This window comes from Hyperolius riggenbachi, chromosome 4 (assembly GCF_040937935.1).
Source record: "Hyperolius riggenbachi isolate aHypRig1 chromosome 4, aHypRig1.pri, whole genome shotgun sequence".
NCBI lineage: Eukaryota > Metazoa > Chordata > Amphibia > Anura > Hyperoliidae > Hyperolius > Hyperolius riggenbachi.
In genome coordinates, this window is record NC_090649.1 from 155445701 (window position 1) to 155460966 (window position 15266).

Sequence of the window (15266 nt, forward strand, 5' to 3'; positions counted from 1 at the left end):
TTCATTGCCCATATATATGCATACCAGCACGTTTATTATTTTCCTTGTATTCGTGTTACGTTGATACATCAGTGACGCTGATGTATACGTGCACGAACTGTTTGTATCCTGTGTTCAGTTGGTCAGTTCCAGCACGTTTTGGTGGATGCGCGTATCGTGATCACCCGTGTTGAGCTAGTTATCCTGTTCCTGGTCTCGTTTGTGGATTGCGTTCATCTCTGCGAAGAGATAGCGAATCCTTCTGAATCCTGTCCTGTTTCCGTTTGTGGATTGCGTTCATCTCTGCGAAGAGATAGTGAATCCTTCTGAGTCCTGTTCCCTGTATCGTTCCAGTCCTAGTCAGCGTTCCTGCTTATGTCATATATCGGTTCATTGCCGATATATACATATGTTAGTCAGACGTTACAAATAGTTTCATTGATAGCTGTAATTGTAATACGCTAGGAAAACATACTTATTGTATATTTATCTGTGTTACGTTCATCTATCTTGATCCTGCTATTTCCTGACTATCCTGTCCTGTCTTTGTGAGGCACGCCATCGCTGCAAACGCATTGGCTGCCTCATTCCAGTCTGTCTTGTTGTGGACGCTTGCTGTCACTAAGTAGTGGCTAGTTAAGCAAGCGTTCATTCTGTCTACCTGCCCTGATCTCCTCAGTTCTGGTTTATGCGCTCAGCGCTACTTTGCGCTGAGACGTTTTCACGAAAGTATTGTTTGTGGCTGTTCGGATCTGCATCGGCTCTGTGCGCCACAATCTCCTATTGGAGTCAGTCCTCTCCTCCACTAAACTGGGGATATCCTGATTCCTTGTGCTGGTGTGTGTACCCCGACGCACTGTGAAAGTCTGATAGGTAGTGCATTGCATTACAAGGAGCTTGTTGTGCCGCACTGCAACGAACCATTGCGAGGGTAGTCTTAAACTTTGTGAGTGTGCATAGATAGATACATACAGGTAATATATATATATATATATATATATATATATATATATATATATATATATATATATATATATATATATATATGTATGTATATATATATATATATATATATATATAATGGAGGAAATAATTATTTGACCCCCTCACGGATTTTGTAAGTTTTCAATGACAAAGAAATGAAAAGTCTCAGAACAGTATCATTTCAATGGTAGGTTTATTTTAACAGTGGCAGATAGCACATCAAAAGGAAAATCGAAAAAATAACCTTAAATAAAAGATAGTAACTGATTTGCATTTCATTGAGTGAAATAAGTTTTTGAACCCCTACCAACCATTAAGAGTTCTGGCTCCCACAGAGTGGTTAGACACTTCTACTCAATTAGTCACCCTCATTAAGGACACCTGTCTTAACTAGTCACCTGTATAAAAGACACCTGTCCACAGAATCAATCAATCAAGCAGATTTCAAACACTCCAACATGGGAAAGACCAAAGAGCTGTCCAAGGATGTCACAGACAAAATTGTAGACCTGCACAAGGCTGGAATGGGCTACAAAACCATTAGCAAGAAGCTGGGAGAGAAGGTGACAACTGTTGGTGCGATTGTTCGAAAATGGAAGGAGCACAAAATGACCATCAATCGACCTCGCTCTGGGGCTCCACGCAAGATCTCACCTCGTGGGGTGTCAATGGTTCTGAGAAAGGTGAAAAAGCATCCTAGAACTACACGGGAGGAGTTAGTGAATGACCTCAAATTAGCAGGGACCACAGTCACCAAGAAAACCATTGGAAACACATTACACCGCAATGGATTTAAATCCTGCAGGGCTCGCAAGGCCCCCCTGCTCAAGAAGGCACATGTGCAGGCCCGTCTGAAGTTTGCCAATGAACACCTGAATGATTCTGTGAGTGACTGGGAGAAGGTGCTGTGGTCTGATGAGACCAAAATAGAGCTCTTTGGCATTAACTCAACTCACTGTGTTTGGAGGAAGAAAAATGCTGCCTATGACCCCCAAAACACCGTCCCCACCGTCAAGCATGGGGGTGGAAACATTTTGCTTTGGGGGTGTTTTTCTGCTAAGGGCACAGGACAACTTAATCACATTAACGGGAAAATGGACGGAGCCATGTATCGTGAAATCCTGAACGACAACCTCCTTCCCTCTGCCAGGAAACTGAAAATGGGTCGTGGATGGGTGTTCCAGCACGATAATGACCCAAAACATACAGCAAAGGCAACAAAGGAGTGGCTCAAGAAGAAGCACATTAAGGTCATGGAGTGGCCTAGTCAGTCTCCGGACCTTAATCCAATAGAAAACCTATGGAGGGAGCTCAAGCTCAGAGTTGCACAGAGACAGCCTCGAAACCTTAGGGATTTAGAGATGATCTGCAAAGAGGAGTGGACCAACATTCCTCCTAAAATGTGTGCAAACTTGGTCATCAATTACAAGAAACGTTTGACCTCTGTGCTTGCAAACAAGGGTTTTTCCACTAAGTATTAAGTCTTTTATTGTTAGAGGGTTCAAAAACTTATTTCACTCAATGAAATGCAATTCAGTTGCTATCTTTTATTTAAGGTTATTTTTTCGATTTTCCTTTTGATGTGCTATCTGCCACTGTTAAAATAAACCTACCATTGAAATGATACTGTTCTGAGACTTTTCATTTCTTTGTCATTGGACAAACTTACAAAATCAGTGAGGGGTCAAATAATTATTTCCTCCACTGTGTATATATATATATATATATATATATATATATATATATATATATATATATATATATATATATATATGTGGGTGTATATATAATTTTCGTCAATAGTCTTAGTTTCAGTATATATATATATATATATATATATATATATATATATATATATATATATATATATATATATATATATATATATATATATATATATATATATATATCTATATCACAAGCATCATCATCTGGATTTCTTAGTTGTGTTATGCTCCTGAGGCATTGGTTAGACATTAGAGACCACTGGGGAGCGCTGAGTTACATCATCCTGTTTTACTTGTATTTACAGTATATTCATTCTTCAGTACAATTGTATCTTGAAGCTAAGACTATTGACTTCAATCATCAACTAGTAACTGTTCTGCTCACACAATTGATTACAGAATAATCTTTACTTGTATATATTTTAGCATGCTTTGATATTCTCATCCTGTTCCTGCGTGCTTTGTCTGTAGATGCTTTGAAATTGATATACCCACAAGGCCAATTAAGAGAGCGCCTGTGAAGAAAATGCTGCCTGTCCCCTTTAATATGCCTGTGACGTGGCCAGCTGTGAAGTGGGTTGGAAGCCGGCAGCCTGACAGACGTCAGCCTGTGCAGCTGGAGGAGCAAGTGCATGGTGCTGCTTTGATTCTGAGATCCAGGACTCTGCAGCCACTGCAGCACTCATTGGATCCCTCCCAGAGCCTGCAGCACTAAACTGATCTGTGCATTGACCTGTTCTGAATATCAGCTGCAAGCCTTGTCATCACATCCCCAGCCATCCTGTCTGTGCTGATGCACTAAATAAAGGCTGAAAGCTTTAGCAGCCCTGGAGTGTCAGCAGCATCCCCGGAATATACCATATCACTGGTGACACCAACAAGTAACCTGGCCAGATCTTCACATCTCCAGGCACCCAGGACAGGCCGGATCCCAGTTCTGCATAGCCTGAGGCCAAGGCAAGTGAAAGTAAATGCCATATTCAGCAGGCTGATTAAATAGTTCACTGCTGTAGTGTAGGAGTTAAAATTCTGCCTAGCAACTGCAGTCAGAAAACTACTACGGCGCTATCACCGAAGGGTAAAGTCATGCATGATCTGTAAATGATTAACCCCTGCACTACAGGGAAAATGTGAGCCACTCAAACAAGGGTTAATAGATTCATATTGGTAATGCTTTAATTGCTGCACTTAGCTTGTAGAATTAGCAAACGTAGATAAACTGCGTTCGACAGTTTTGAGGTTTGTTTGTTTAAACAAATGATTATTGCATTGAAAATGTGACGGTATAAATCTGCATGCCGCTGCTAAATCACTAACGCTAATCCTGCAAGTTCATAACCGGCATATATTAGTCATGCATGTAATTGACCTGAAAAGACCCATAAAAATGGACATTAATGTTAAAGTTCATTGATGCATGACGTTGTCTAAATTATGCCAAATTAATATGAATTGTAATCCTGAACAATGTTTTAATGTAAACCAATGAGGTAGAATGTCTGGGTCTGACGGGAGGGATGTTCTTTATGCAGCCAATCAGATTTCTGTTTTGTTCTTGCAGTGAAATGTGGGATGAAAGGGTTAGCATAAGAAAACTTCTCCTTTAGTCACACAGAGAACCTGCTGAGTACATGCTGTAAGCAGCAATAATGGTTTATGTGGGTTCACAGCTACGAGACATTTGATTTTGTCACGTTTGCGAACACTGTTTAATAAAATGCTGAGCAAACATGCAAATGAGCAGGAACAGAAACTACTGTCCTATTCTTGTTAAGTGCAAGATGAATACTGTACAAATTTACATTTCTTTAAAAAAAAATTTACTTTGATGTACACGGCACCAATTAGGCCTTATTTCAATTTGCTTTGTGAAAATTCGCATTAGTACTGAAAGCAATTTGATTTCACTGGTATAGTTTCCACTGAATATACTTTTTTGTACCGGATTCCGATCTGAAAAGTAATCAAACAGCTTGCTGCAGCTTTTCACACCACACATGCGTTTCCCATGTAATGATTGTTAATTATTCAGGAGTGTCGAACTCACTTACACAGTGGGGCAAAATTGAAACTGGGACCAATTCGTGGGCCAACCTCAATGTCTAGTGGCCCCTTCCTGTGCTTATACAGTTTCCTGGTGTCTAGTGGCCCTCTCCCTCCCCTGGTGTCTAGTGGTCCCTCCCTTCCCTATACAGTTCCCTGGTGTCTAATGCCCCCATTCTTCCCCCTGTATAGTTTCCTGGTGTCTAGTGCCCCCTCCCTCCCTTATATGGTTTCCTGGTGTCTAGTGCCCCCACCCCTCTTTCCCCTATACAGTTCCCTGGTGTCTAGTGGTCCTCCCATCCTCCCCTATACAGTTCCCTGGTGTCCAGTGGGCTTCCTTCTTCCCCTATACAGGGAGTACAGAATTATTAGGCAAATTGTATTTTTGAGGAAAATTTTTATTATTGAACAACAACCATGTTCTCAATGAACCCAAAAAACTCAATATCAAAGCTGAATATTTTTAATAGTAGTTTTTAGTTTGTTTTTAGTTTTAGCTATTTTAGGGGGATATCTGTGTGTGCAGGTGACTATTACTGTGCATAATTATTAGGCAACTTAACAAAAAACAAATATATACCCATTTCAATTATTTATTTTTACCAGTGAAACCAATATAACATCTCAACATTCACAAATATACATTTCTGACATTCCAAAACAAAAACAAATCAGTGACCAATATAGCCACCTTTCTTTGCAAGGACACTCAAAAGCCTGCCATCCATGGATTCTGTCAGTGTTTTGATCTGTTCACCATCAACATTGCGTGCAGCAGCAACCACAGCCTCCCAGACACTGTTCAGAGATGTGTACGGTTTTCCCTCCTTGTAAATCTCACATTTTATGATGGACCACAGGTTCTCAATGGGGTTCAGATCAGGTGAACAAGTCATGTCATTAATTTTTCTTCTTTTATACCCTTTCTTGCCAGCCACGCTGTGGAGTACTTGGACGCGTGTGATGGAGCATTGTCCTGCATGAAAATCATGTTTTTCTTGAAGGATGCAGACTTCTTCCTGTACCACTGCTTGAAGAAGGTGTCTTCCAGAAACTGGCAATAGGACTGGGAGTTGAGCTTGACTCCATCGTCAACCCGAAAAGGCCCCACAAGCTCATCTTTTATAATACCAGCCCAAACCAGTACTCCACCTCCAACTTTCTGGCGTCTGAGTCGGACTGGAGCTCTTTGCCCTTTACCAATCCAGCCACGGGCCGATCCATCTGGCCCATCAAGATTCACTCTCATTTCATCAGTCCATAAAACCTTAGTCTTGAGATATTTCTTGGCCCAGTCTTGACGTTTCAGCTTGTGTGTCTTGTTCAGTGGTGGTCATCTTTCAGCCTTTCTTACCTTGGCCATGTCTCTGAGTATTGCACACCTTGTGCTTTTGGGCACTCCAGTGATGTTGCAGCTCTGAAATATGGTCAAACTGTTGGCAAGTGGCATCTTGGCAGCTGCACGCTTGACTTTTCTCAGTTCATGGGCAGTTATTTTGCGCCTTGGTTTTTCCACACGCTTCTTGCGACCCTGTTGACTATTTTGAATGAAACGCTTGATTGTTCGATGATCACGCTTCAGAAGCTTTGCAATTTTAAGAGTGCTGCATCCCTTTGCAAGATATCTCACTATTTTTGACTTTTCTGAGCCTGTCAAGTCCTTCTTTTGACCCATTTTGCCAAAGGAAAGGAAGTTGCCTAATAATTATGCACACCTGATATAGGGTGTTGATGTCATTAGACCACACCCCTTCTCATTACAGAGATGCACATCACCTAATATGCTTAATTGGTAGAAGCCTTTCGAGCCTATACAGCTTGGAGTAAGACAACATGCATAAAGAGAATGATGTGGTCAAAATACTCATTTGCCTAATAATTCTGCTCTCCCTGTACAGTTCAATGGTGTCTAGTGGCCCCCTCCCTCCCCTGTACAGTTCCCTGATGTTTAGTGGCACCTCTCCCTTCACCATGTGGCTTCAAAGTTTCAGGCTAATGAGCATGTATCCAATTTATGGATCAACACTGCTAGCCAGTGCACATTGCATTCAACAAATCATAACTGCCTTTTATTTTGTGTCCAATGATACACCAAGAGAGCTCTAGCTTATCATCACTTATTGTGGCTGGGATATACTTTACTTTCCATCACTTATGGTGGCTTTAACCAGGGTTCGTCTTTTTCTTTCTATTGAACAAAATAAATGTAGCTTTGATTGCTTTGAGTGGAACTGTTGCTCTCTGCCACCTGCTTCACCAAGGTGAAAGTCTGCAATATATACAGGATCATGAGGCAAGGTAATATGGCGTCCTCAGGCAGGGGCTGCAATTTTCATTATCCATTGGTCGCAGTATGATAGATATGTATTAGCTCAATATACAGTAAGTGAGCATCAATGTTTTTAGTTTTGGATGAGACAATTAGATGGTGCCTGCGATTCGCTCATACCATGTCCAGAATCAGTGACGTAGCTAAGGAGCTGTGGGCCCCGATGCAAGTTTTACAATGGGGCCCCCCAAGCACTCTATACATAACAATTAATACGGCGCACAAAAACCTGGCAATGGCAACTACAGTGTCAGAGGTGCAAGAAGGGAATGGGAAGTAGTTTGTTTATGATTACCACTGTTCAAAGTATCTATAGAAGTGATTATTATGAGCACAGGACCAATAGAGAGCTAATACTGTGGTTGAGGGAGGGTCCTCCGGGGCCCCTCTGGCCCAAGGGCCCCAATGCAGTCGCTACCTCTGCACCCCCTATTGCTACGCCATTGTCCAGAATGTATATGTGTGGAGGGGACAGAGGAAGATGCATTTCAAGGTTAAGCATAATAAGGATCCACATGATTTAAAATTCATGGGGATCCATGCACTTTAAAACAAGAAGTGGGCTATCTAATCAACAAAATTTCCCGCAAAGAGGTAGAATGGGTATATAAGTTGAAATCTTTGAAGCTGAGGGGTTTGAACGTCGATTTTGAATTAGCCTGCTTTCTGACAAAAAATGAACAAGATGGTTATATTCCCCTTTAAAGAGACTCCGTAACAAAAATTGCATCCTGTTTTTTATCATCCTACACGTTCCAAAAGCTATTGTAATGTGTTCTGGCTTACTGCAGCACGTTCTACTATCACCATCTCTGTAATAAATCAACTTACCGTATCTCTCTCTTGTCAGACTTGTCAGCCTGTGTCTGGAAGGCTGCCAAGTTCTTCAGTGTTGTGGTTCTGTGATGCATCTCCCCCCTCCAGGCCCCTATCTGCACACTGCCTGTGTATTATTTAGATTAGGGCAGCTTCTCCCTTCTCTCTTATCTTTTACAAGCTAGATAAATCCTCCTCTGAGCTGGCTGGGCTTTCACATACTGAGGAATTACCTACAGGCAGAGCTGTCTGCACTCTGCAGGAAGAAACAGCCTGACACTTCAGTGGAAGATAGCTGCAGGGGGAAAGAAACACACAAATGATCTCTTGAGATTCAAAAGGAAGGGTGTATACAGCCTGCTTGTGTATGAATGTATTTTCTATGTGTGGACATACTGTACATCAACCTACTTCCTGTTTTGGTGGCCATTTTGTTTGTTTATAAACAAACTTTTTAAAACAGTTTTTAACCACTTTTAATGCGGCGAGGAGCGGCGAAATTGTGACCGAGGGGAATAGGAGATGCCCCCTAACGCACTGGTATGTTTACTTTTGTGCGATTTTAACAATACAGATTCTCTTTAAGGAAATTATTATGCAAAATATGAGGAAGTTATTATGGTATAAAGGCATCCTGGAAGCCGGAAAAGCCATACTCTGAGGAAGGACCCGCAGTGATCCCAAACTAGTCAGGCGATGTCAGGCTTGGTGGTATACTCTTGGAGTCAGCGTATATGCCCCAGGCTAAAGGTCTCGCTCTTCACCTAGCTATCCCTAGGTGATGACGTAGCACGTCCTAACGAAGCTCCGGTGGGCGGGGCGAAACACGTAGACGTCATGCTACGCAGTACACTCTTGGGAGCCGTGATTGACTGAAACAGACCGCCGCCATTACCACATGCGGGAGTTCCGATTCAGCGGTATAACTGGAGCCATTGGAGCCACTATGAGCCGTCCCTCAGCTTATGCAACTTGCCGCACAAGGTGACACTACCGGATCAGATAAGTGTAATCTTCAGCATGCATGGAACACTGATTGCAATACAGTGACTGTATACCCAGCTGTCCATATGCGATAACTTTTAAATACTTCGCCACAGTTCAGGTGGTTTGATGTGATTGGGACTTTACCAGCTACTTCAACAAACTGTCTGGCTCAGCTAAATGTTATATAGCCAGTAACAGGTGACAGCAATATTTGCAAATCAAGGTGCATCTGGCTAGCAGCTCAAAAGCATGTTTCATTTACATGAAATATGACGGATGTCTAGCACAGATTGTTTTTGCATGCTTCAACAATAGGATCCTTAAATGAAATATGTTTTGCTCCGAATAGTCCTACTCTATATACACTGTCAAGCATTTGAAATTGGCTTATTCCAACTATTTTCTGACTGAGAACTTTGAGTCATATGGAATGACGCCACGGTTTGTTGGCATTTTAGCGGGGCCACTACGGTCTCATTAACTGTGTTGCGGCAGAACCTAAGTCTGTGGGTTTTGATGCTATACGCTACTCCAGACGATTGCTTTGTAGCTACAGATATATGATATTTTTATGGCTCCAACTGGCGAATCTCCTGCTTGATAATTACATGTGGTTTTGTCTTTATGCATATTAGGTGGCCTGTATACAATGGTATCAGTCTCCCGGACTCCCTATATTCTATGAATAGCATATTTTCGATCATATTGGTCACACCTTACTATACTCTGTGAGTGGTTATAACCATACTTTCTATAACCTTGGGTTTCCTCACAGTGATGGCTATGGTGGCCCCAATATCTTCAATATGATTGAATGGAAGAAGTTGATTGCATTTTTGTGGTACTGATAGCTCTGCACATTGACCATATTGGTTACACCAATTTTCTGCCCTCTGTGAGTGGTTATGACCATATATTGTTTAGACACTTGGGTCTCCTCACGGGAACACAGCGTTGGCATCACCAAGGTTGATCTTTGGCCTTATGGTAATAATATATACAACCGTATGGTCATCTGTTTACATAATTGTGCTCTATACATCTCAGTACCAGTGTTGTGGTTCTATTCTGATCATGGGGTGGTACTAGTCAGTTAGATGTGACCTGATCTATATATTTTTAGGAGAATTGCTATTCATAAAAGGACCTTTTTCTACTGTCCCCGACAATTGCAGCACATAGTATTGTACTCACCAATACACAAATTGTATGTCAGGGTATTTCCCGACAACTTTGCAGTATACTTGTGTATGCCTTTTTAAATTTATCTTTAATAAAGTGCAGTTTTCGAGCAGCATATACTGGTTTTGTTCTTTCCCCTTTTTTTCATAGTTTCTAGTTACCAGTGCTGGCACCTGCGCATAAGGCTACACCTTATATTATCTTATTCGCATTGTTTTTTCACCTAGCTATCCCTGCCTGGCACACCACTAGCTGACCCCTAAACTGTCCCTGCCTGGCACACCACTAGCTGGCCCTAATTAAGACTTAGGCAAGCAAGACATGCAAGCTGACGTAGAAGGCAGACATACCACCAAAAGCCACTAATGAGGCTAGTAACACAGTTCAGCAGTATCACATAGGTTATTACCTGGATTCAGAGGAATGAAGCAATAGCCGTCGTATGTCAGTAGTAGCAGGGATGACAGGCAAGCCCCCAGGTAATAGACGCTCCAGATAGCATGCAAGAGGTATTCAAGAACAGGCAATAATCGGTCCAGGTGGCAGACAAGGGTATCCGATAAACAGGCAGTGGTCGGTCCAGGCAGAAGGCAGAGAGTATCCAGTAAACAAGCAAGGGTCAGTCAATGCAGCAGACAATAGAGTATCCAGTAAATAAGCAAGAGTATCCAGGAAGCAAGCAAGGTTGATCACAGCAGACAGAAATAGTCAAATACAAGCCAAGATCAATATCCAGCAATCAGTAACAGTTAAGTGCGCACCCAGCAACTAGCCAAAGCTATATTTATCAAGGGCGATGACTGGGAGCACTCTGCAGAGTTAAATACAAGTCATCATCCAATCAGTGGTTGGCCACACTCCGCACATCCAATCACACAGCAAGGCCCTGCCTAGGTGTCAGTTGTAAAGTCAGCTGACACCGCTCTGTCAGCTGACCAGAGTCAGCTGAAGATTGTTTATCTTTGCAGAGGACATACTGGGAATGCTCCATCCGCCTATCAGAAAGTGCGGCCTGTGAGCCATCAGCAGCGTCTTCAGCGGGGAACATGCGCCGAGATCCAGAAGCGGCGGACTCCGCCCAGGTCTCAGTGGAATCAAGCCCATACAAAGGCGGATTCCTTGTGGTGTGGTGTGCCAGCTTTTTAACCAGTTTTATTAAAATCTGTTGCAACTTTTATCCAAAAACATGTTATTTTTTAATCAATGTTGTTGGAAGTTTTGGACTCCAAACTGTGATGATTTGCTCAGCTGCCTGTGCAGGCAGCCAGCCTTTTGACCATTGTGTAGGTTTGCATGCTGCAGGACTTCTGTCAGTTTTGCAGCTTGTGCTTGCAGAGGAATTTGCATACGTTGTCATGCAAATTGCCTGGCCACATTCATTGGAGGCGTGTACTATAAGTACTATGTCTTTCCCACAATGCTTCGCTGTTCATAAGGATTTCGTCCTATGTAACACTCCTGGTGGGGTGTCAGCCTTGCTCTCAGTTTGAACATCAGCTTAGAGTAATTCCTGAATCTGCGCTAGGCAGATTTCCCTAGTGCAGTTAGGATTGTATTATCTGTATTGCCTGTTCTGTCTTGTCTTGCCTGTTGCCATTGTCCTGTCCCTATGGTGGTTGACAGGAAATGGTTCTGATCTCTGTTCTTGGAGTATAGCTGGTGCAGCGGTTGCTACCAGCTATCTCTTCTGTTCTGTCTCCTGGGATCGCACTAGCTACTTTTTGCTAGCACTGGGGATCCTTCTGTTCTGTCTCCTGGGATCGCGCTAGCTACTTTTCGCTAGCGCTGGGGATCCTTCTGTTCTGTCTCCTGGGATCGCGCTAGCTACTTTTCGGGGATCCTTCTGTTCTGCTACTCTGTACCTGGATCGCGCTAGCCACTTTTCGCTGGATCCTATCTCTCGCTTGTCCCTGTTTTCGTGTGTCCGTCTTATCTGCTACGACCGCTTGCTGGAGGCTCGGTGAGGTAACCGTTAAGCAAGCATTCGCGTCCTCTGTTTCATGTTTGTCTGTCGATGGTTAGTTAGGCGTGCTTGTCTCTACTGTGCTTATCACATGGAGACCGCGCATAACCGCGTGCACTGTTGCGAATGAGTGCGGTGTTCGCGGTTAGCTAGCGTTTGTTGTTTTCCGCATCTTCTCATTGTATTATTTACAGTGCCTTTGCTACCCTCGTATTCTGTCCTGATCTGCCTTGTGTCACATCTGGCGATCGCACCTCTCGCGATCGCGTTCCTATTTCATATTTGCTGTTGTGTGTGCGCGGTCGCGGGGTGGCGACTGGATTGGCGCACACACATACAACCTGTCCCTTTGCTCGTTCTCATTCGCAATCGCCTCTCTTGCGATTGCGTTCTGCGCTTCATACAATTCCTGGCATTTGTGGAGGTACAGAGGATTAGTTCCTCTGCACTCCCCAGCGCCATCTGCCGACAGGAATTTTCCCTCTACGGGTGCGTAGCACCTTTTGCTGGGTGCCTGCAATTACACGCTTGTGGAGGATTTCCGCCGTGTCAGCGCACGCGTTGTGCGCTGATCACGGAGAAAGTTCCACAATCGTTACACAAACCTCTGCTGTACGGTGTTGTACCTGTGATATGCCTTTTGCAAGCTGAAAAATCTTCCCACTGTACCTAAAGCTGTGAGGTCACCTGACCACAGCAGGAAGGAAGCCGCTAGAGAAAACAGAGTGGAGGACAGAGCAGAGGTAACACTGGAAAAGAAACTGATCTGGCAGGGATGGTGAAAAGCCGGATGCGTATACACCCGTGGCAGGACCAGCAGGAAGAACCTGGCACAGTAAGGGACCCCGGAGCTTCTTTGAACTTTTGACAACATTTTTGAGTGGTTTGAGCCCAGTTTGGTCAGACCGGAGTTCCTGGTAGTAACAGTGTGTTGATGTGTCTTCAGGGAGGTTTTGGCCAGAGTGACCTGGAAACTTATGCTGATATTGGAGTGCAGGGAGAGCGCCAGAACCTTTATGTGACTGAAGTTTAATGTCTGCCTCAGGCACCAAAAAAAGTCTTGAGGCACTGCAACTACATAGATTTCATATTACAAACTTTTGTAATATCAGCAGTTGGTGCCTAAATATTTGTAGATGAATAATTGTGTAATCTATCTAAAAATTATAAATCATAGCTCTGCCCCCTCTCTTGCTTACTAGCGGCTACCTGTCATGAGCCCAGTGGACCTCCTTACCACTCACTTATACACATCAGTCATGGACCCACATTCCCGCTGACGTCTTGGAAACATTTCTGTTTATGATGGTCAACCATAAGAAGTGAACCTGTCCTGAATGCAAGGGAATGTCATGTGAGGCCCAACCTTCTCCCAATATATGCAAGCCCCAAGATCCCAAAGAGTCCAGTGAAGAGCAGCAGTTGCTAAACCACACCAGCTAGCATCCAGGACTGATTCCCACAAACCCAGACCAAATCTGATCAGGATTATAGAGCACTCCGCTGACTAGGAGATGAGCTCTCCAGATGTCGTACAACAACATTGTGGCAGACACCATTTACTTCACATTTGTCTGTCATTTTCTCCTGTGCTGGTTATTCTCTGATACACTGCTAATCACTGAAATTCTGCAGCATTCATGCTGCTGGCAGATACTGCCTTTCTAGCTTTGATTTTTAGATACATGAAAGTTATGATTTGTAATCTATGTTTTTAGTAATTTCAGCAACAAGTCTCTACTGGTAAGTTGCTGTGAATTGCTAGCATTAGGGAGCTCAGAATATTGCTAAGGATAAAATGTATTTGGGGTGTGGGCCTACACTGAGGAAATCCATAATTAGTGATAAGAGATGATGGGAATGGGCTCCTTGTAATAAGACTGAAGGCCAATGCAGGCTTCATTCACTGAAAGTTGGAGATGTCTGAACAAGGGGGCTCTAACTCATATTTTAAATGCTGTTAGCGTGCCTTTAAAAAACAGTATTAATAGTAATAGTTAAACCCAAGGGTCCTTACATATATGAGGACCAAATACTGTAATGGGCAGTGTTGCCAACTCATCCCTTTAATTACTGACACATGTGAATTATGCAGGTTTTGTGGCTAGGGAGATGCAGTTAAGGCACTGATTATTTGCAAATAGCCCCAGAACCTGTATAACTTCGATGTGTCAGTAATTAAAGGGATGAGTTGGCAACATTGGTAATGGGGTATGGGCTTGGATCTCTGCATAATTAAGGCCTCTTTCATAGTTGGACGTTAAAGTCGCACGTTATAAAAATGTATAACGTAGACTAACGCACAGCAATACAAAGTATGGGCGATATTCACAGTGCACACGTTGCGTTGTGTGTAACGTGTAGCAATATTTAGAAAGTGCTGCATGCTGTGCGTTTAGCAATACATTTGCTGCGTTATGTGTGTTGCACATGCTCAGTAATTTTTTTATTTTTTTTGTAAAATGTAACGCATGTGCCGTTTTCGTTCCATCAGTATGCGACAAAACGGCGCACCAAGAGACACATAACGCAGTGCAAAATAACGTCCTATTTCATAACCTACATGTGCTGCGTTAGGGGCACGTTGTGCGACTTTAACGTCGCATCAAACGCAACGTCCCACTGTGAAATCTGGACTGAGTTGCTAGAGCCACCAATCACATCACAAAACACGGACACACATTAACATTTTCCATTATTGCTCTTACACAAACCCTTCTTTTTATTACAAGTGTCTTATTTGAAAAAAATATTTATTGGATAAAAAAGCAAACAAAAAGCTTTAATTGTAACCAGCTTTTGTACTTGTGTTTTGTTGTTTTCATAGAAGTGAATGTAAGGGCTCTTTCACATTAGGGCAGATTTTCTGCGTTTCAACGCAACGGGTAAAGTTTGCGTTACCCAAGGTGAAATGAAAGTCCATAGACTTTCATTTTAGCTTTCACATATAACGCAGCCTTTTTGTGCATTGCGTTACACTGCACCCAGGCGCAGTTTTTCGGCCGACGCTAGCTTTATGCGTTACACAGTTAGTCAATGTAAAACGCACACTATGCGCGTTTTTAATCCGTTAACGCAGGCAATCAGTCCCAGAATGCAACAGAGGAACAATGTAGAAAGTTGAAAACTAAAAGAAAAAAAAAAATTACCTGCGTTTTTCTATGTGCTGTAAGGGCTCTTTCACATTAGGGCAGATTTTCTGCGTTTCAACGCAACGGGTAAAGTTTGCGTTACCCAAGGTGAAATGAAAGTCCAT

The 15266-nt window shown here is 42.8% G+C and overlaps 1 protein-coding gene across 13 annotated transcripts in view; it reads left to right on the forward strand.

Annotated features, from left to right (window-relative positions):
- Positions 1–15266, forward strand: part of MED12L (mediator complex subunit 12L) — a 742320-nt gene that overhangs the window by 168570 nt on the left and 558484 nt on the right. For 11 of the 13 annotated variants that reach the window (XM_068280808.1, XM_068280810.1, XM_068280809.1 and 8 more), the window contains one exon: positions 3162–3647. The exons of the other annotated variants lie outside the window; for them this stretch is intronic. The gene's annotated coding sequence lies outside the window, so the exon portion shown is untranslated. The remainder of the gene's footprint in view (positions 1–3161; positions 3648–15266) is intronic. 13 annotated transcript variants of the gene reach the window in all.